We start from the raw sequence: 6,000 nt of genomic DNA on the forward strand, positions 1-6,000 counted from the left end.
CTTCCTGGCCCAGGCCCTGGTCAGGGTGCATGCAGGAGGCAACCAATCAATGTGTTTCTCTCACATTGATGTTTCTCTCTGTCTCTCCCTGTCCCTTCCACTCTCTCTAAAAATCAATGGGAAAATATCCTCAGGTGAGGATTTAAAAAAAAGAGACAGAGTAAAATAAAGGTGAGGGAAGTTGGAAAGGCTTGAGTCTGAGACACAGACATTCTAACCTTGAATTCTACTGCCCACTACAGAAAGAAAAACCATGGACAGGACATGAGGTCTTACAAAACTTTAACAGGGTCACTGGGATTGCAATGTTCATGAACATGGCGAGAAACAAAGGATATGACAAAAATTAAACGAATATTTGTAATTTTAGGCCTATTCCACCGACTTTTACTAAGATTTATTTTTGGTATATTTAAGGATTTAAGTTTTGCGAATTTTGTGAAATCTGACATTTTTAAATCACTGGGCTCCCATCAGGACATTTTAGAAAGTCACACTACTTGGGTAAGAGCATGGGGACATAAAACCTGACTATTGAAATACGACAAGAAGTTGAGTGGTGGCATATACATGGGAATGGGAAGAAAGGCCAAAATCCCAAAGAAAACAGAGTGAGGGCCTCTGCTGGAATAAAGGTCGAAGTGACCTGCCTGCTAAGGGTCCTGAGTTCTAAGGACACTTCAGGTAGGGGCCACTTAGTCCTCACCACCTCACACCCCCATAAAGCAGGCATTAGCAGTATCCCCTTCCTAAAGACGAGGAAGCCGAAGCCCGGGGTCAGTGGCATTCTAATCAGCACAGGACGGGCGCTCCCGGGGCCTTGATCTGAACCTCTGTACTGCATGTCCGCTCTAAAGATCTAAAGGTGACCAGGAATGTGGCTTCCACACCTGATTTCCCTGCATCAGATTGGACACTCAAGTATACTTGTCTTACTTTGTTACATGTGTGGGCTTTGGAAACCAAATAGAAGCATGTTAGCATCTTGTGCAAGTCTTGAAGAAACGTAAGTGACACGCAGAGCTAGTGTGACCTTTGCAGCGTGACCCCTGGCTGAGGGTGGGGTGAGGACCTGTCCCTGGAAGGAGCGTCCAAACAGGCTGCCCAAGACAGCTCAGAACAGCATTTATAGGATGGGCCGGAAGAGCTGTCCTTGGCGAGTGGGAGTGTGTGTATGCCTGAAGGGGTGAATGTTAAATTACAAGCTCCCTTTCCCATAAAAAAAAGTTATAAACGAGGGCATGACTATGGACCATTCAGAGAGACACCATACTAGTGATAAGCATCATTAGAGACTGTGAGTGCAAGATATCATAGTATTAAGACACGCACAAAGCATCGCTCAATGCCGGCTCTGCCTTTAAGGGACTGACACTCTGACAGGCTGGTGTAGTCCCGCATCGCCTGCCTTTGCCACGTGCTCTCTTGAGCACTGTGTCTCAGCTCAGTTTGCACATTACAGTCGCCGGGACTGAGTGACCATGCTGTGCTGGTTCGTGGAGATGCCCCTGGCTCTAGCATGGAACATTCCACGTCCTGGGAAACTTCCTGGGTCGCAGGAAAGTTGGGACAGTTGGTCACCCTACCCGATGCTTTTACAAATCCTGATGCCCAAACCAACCCCCTGATCGATTGCATCAGGCGGCACAGGTGGTGGCAGGCTCAGCAAGAAAGATCTGCTGCCCTGGCCCAGGCAGCCCTCGATGTGCAATCCGGAAGTCCTTTCTTTATCTGGCTGCTGCAGTCCCCCCGCCCGGCTCCTCCTCTGCGCTCTCCTGACCACTGCTTCTGAGTGGCACAAGCAGTCCTGTCCTTCGGGAGGGCACTGGGCTTCTCCCGCTGGCAGATGAGGGCCCGGCACCCCCACAGTGTTTCAGACCTGGCAGCAGTGTATCCACACACGCGCCATGATAACAGCAGGGTCACGGTGGAGACCACCACCACGGCAGTGATGCCTGCTTTTTATGGCTGCAGCCACCACGGCCAGGAGTGTTTGGGGAAGACCCCCACCCCTTTCCAATGCGCACCCAAGCACAAGACAGGACTGCTTGAGGACGGTGTTTCTCAACTGGAATGTGCTCAAAACCACCTGGGAATCTTGGTAAAATGCAAGTTTCAGTTCAGTAGGCCTGGGATGGGGCCCAGTTTCTGCATTTCTAGCAAGCTCCCAGGTGACACCCCTGCGGCTGGTGTAGGCACCACCCTCTGGATGGAAGGGTCTGGAATGCAGAAGCAGCTGGTTTTGTTTCTACTTTGAAAGAAACCACGGTATGGTTAGAAAGGGGGAGTGTGGACACAAAATTAACAAAAAGAGAAAATAAAATAAACAAACTATAAGTAACTAGTAATGCAGTGCAGAGGGGGAGCAGGCATATTACTCTTTGGATTCCTCAATACTCAACAGACACAGTGGGCACAACACAGAGAAAAGGGCCACTGGAAATGCTACATGTATGAGGACTGACAGTGATTTGCAAAGGTAAGAGGGCATCCTGGGAAAGGGCCATGGTGGGTATGAAGGTTCTGTGATAAAATTAGCTGAAACTTTGTCTAAGTGTACATGTCCACAGTTCTCTCCAAATCACGGTTACCTTTGGGGAAGAAGGCGGTTGGGATTGGGATTGGATGGGGCCTAGTGAAGGGCCTTCTGGGGTGGCTGGGAAGTTCTAGGCCTGGACTTGGGTAGCACTTGCTTTGTAATAACTTATTAAGCCATACATTTGATTTGCGTGGTTTTCAGTGTCTGTGTTTTAATTTACAATACAAATATTTATAAAAACTCTAACCAGCATAATCATATCTATTGTGAGGGCTGGGTCTTCCTTGGCTAAAGCATTTGGGCTGAACCCACCAGTTTGCCAGGGGAAACCGCATCTTCAGGACACTCGTCTCATCCGCTCGATGGCACAGCAGAGGTACGGAAGAGGGCACTGAGAAAAATAAACTACAAAGGTAGCTGAATTAAATAAGGGAATTAAATAAGCTCAAACAACTTTCATTTTCTTCTGCTCATATAAATAAAAGTTTATGGCATCCACTCTCCCCTCATTCTCCTCCTACCCCCTCTGCCCTCCCCAGAACCCCAGGCCCATGAAACCAACTGCCCCTGGACATCGCCAGCTGAGTAAGCCAGGAAAACTCAAAGCGACCAAAAGCAGAACTTCATTATCTTCCCCGAAAACAACCTGTGCATCTTCAACCTCCTTTCACTGGCAAATTGCAGCACAATCCACAGTTATCTTGAGCCCGATCCTAAAACTACCCCCTTAACTTTACTCCTCCTCATCCTCAAAAGCAGCAGGTGACTAACCTGTGTTGATTCCACCTTTTTAGCACTCCTTATATCATCCCCACCTTTTCAACCATGCTCCTGTTGTTTAATTGTGGACCCTCTTGCCATCTCTCACCTGTATTATTGCAGTAGTCTCCTGGCCAATCTGTCTTCCTCTGGTCCAGCTCTAACCATGGTGCTCCTCTGTCTGCTATTGTTTACAGCAGGGGTGGGCCCTACTCCATTACGACTGGTGTTCTTCTGAGAGCAGGAGATCGGGACACAGACACACAGAGGAATGACCATGTAAAGATGCAGGGAAAGGGTGACATCTACAAACTAAGGAGAGAAGTCTCAGAGGAAACTAACCCTGCTGACACCTTGATCTTGGACTTCCAGCCTCCGGAATTGAGAGAAAATAAATGCCTGTTGTTTAAGCCACCAAGTCTGTGGTACTTTCTTATGATGACCCTAGCACACTAATGCAATGCCCAAATGGAAGCTTGCGATGAAGACTCCTGACTGGGACCAATGGAGCCCCTTGACCTTCCAGCCCTGTCTGGATGACACCTGGGTCCCTTCTCCCCTGTGTCCTCTGGGACTCTGGTGGTCGAGAGGTATTTCCTCTTTCCTGACTCTCTGACCCAGTGGTCTTCCCTCTTGACCACATATTAGTCAAGCCCTTCCAAGACATTCTGAATTAATTATTCTGGAATGGGGCCTGCACATCAATTATTTTTAATTTGTCCAAGTCAATTACTACATGCAAGCAAAGGTAGAACCACTGGTCCAGCCCCTGCCATTTTCCAAAAGTCAGGCCATCCTCATACTCACCGACACTTAGCAAGAGCCTCCTCACATCTCAGTCTGCTTCCACCTCTACTGTTCCTCCCAACCCATTCATTTTCCAACACACAGTCACCAGTTCTAAAACAAGAGTCATGTCTTTCTCCACCTAAAAATCCATCAATATCTCCTCATTAATTCAGGTTTATGTTACAAGCTCGTTAGCCTTACATCCAAAGTCCTCCATGCTCTGGACTCTGAGGCCTCTGCACCTTTATACCATCTCCCCCCACTTGGTCCCTAAGCTCCAGCCGTGCTCACATCCTGGTTCCCCTGAATCTCCAAGCTCTCTCACACCTCTGCTTCACCCTTGCTTTTCCCTGCCTGGAAAGCCTGGCTAATGCCTTTAGTTCAGTGATGACATGGTCTGGGCAACCTTCTCTGACACCGTCCCCATGCTCAGACTAGCAGGTGAGCTTCCCTCCTTTCCCAGAAGCCAACAGTGCATGCCTCTGCCAGAGCACAAATGGCACTGTTTGTAATTATTACATGTCTGTCTCTTTTGCCGGACTGCACACAGGCCCCTTCTCTGCCTTTCTGGGTCCCAACCCAGTGCATATATACACAGGAGGGCTTGGTGGACATTTGTTCAATGGATGAATGAGCGAATGAATGAGTAAATGGATGAATGAGTGAATACCTTGCTCTTTTCCAGTTGTGCACACCACTCGATGCCTGCGGTCTCACTACCATCCACAAATGGGCTTGGTCCCTCAGTTCTGACATTCCTCCTTACTGTTATATTCCACGCCTACTTAAATCCCAAGTAACTAGATACACCAGGACTCATCCAGCCTACAGCTAGCAGTGAGAATAGCTAATAGAATCAGAGCTACTCTGGGCCAGGCACTTTCCATTCTTTAATATTCACAACAGCAATACAGAGTAATTATCATCATCTCTATTTTGCAGCTGAGGAAACTGAGTCGCAGAGTGAAAGCAACGTTCCCAGGGTCACACAGCGGGGGTGGCTGAGCCAGAACTAGAACCTCAGAATTGGGCTCCACACGCTCCAGCCCTTTCTGCCTGGCCACGTGACAATCCACTGAAAAGAGATGTGGCTGGGTAGGTAGGAAGGAGGCATGGCTGCCAAGATCAAGCTGACAAAGTGACTCAGTTCCCGTGAATGAGCCCTGGCGCAGTACCCCAATTCTATAGCCATTAGTATTTCTGCCACGGGCCATGGTGTACCCAAGTGACCTGTCCATACTGCCACCCTCCATCCATTAGATTTAGAATGTGCAATCCACACAAAAGCGCTTTTGCCTGTTCTATTCATTTATGTATCCCAAGTGCCTGGGACAGTGTCTGGAATAAGATAGATGTCCAATAAATATTTGTTGGTTTAATGAAAGGAGGAGTGAATTAACAACATTCATTATTAAAAATACCCAATGCCCTGGTCGGCTTGGCTCAGTGGATAGAGCGTCGGCCTGCAGACTGAAGGGTCCCAGGTTCGATTCCGGTCAAGGGCACGTACCTTGGTGGCGGGCACATCCTCAGTAGGAGGTGTGAAGGAGGCGGCTGATTGATGTTTCTCTCTCATCAATGTTTCTAACTATCTATCCCTCTCCCTTTCGCTCTGTAAAAAATCAATAAAATATATTTTTTTAAAATACCCAATATACTCCTTAGCACTGTGTAGCCTTTTAGAACCCAGTTCTCTAATGAACCCACATGTAAGGGTTGAAATTTTTGTTCTCTCTTCTCTGTGATATATTTTCTCCCTTTTTTCATGTGGATACTTAAAGTTACAAATACTCATTGGGTAGAAATGCACATTAAGATCTGGTGGAAAAAAAGTCCTGATGTTACTTTAACTCCAAAATAGTCATCCTCTTGTGGTGCTACCTCCTGAGACTGCGTGGCTTTGTAGCTGTTTA

The sequence above is a fragment of the Eptesicus fuscus genome, chromosome 11, assembly GCF_027574615.1.
Source record: "Eptesicus fuscus isolate TK198812 chromosome 11, DD_ASM_mEF_20220401, whole genome shotgun sequence".
NCBI lineage: Eukaryota > Metazoa > Chordata > Mammalia > Chiroptera > Vespertilionidae > Eptesicus > Eptesicus fuscus.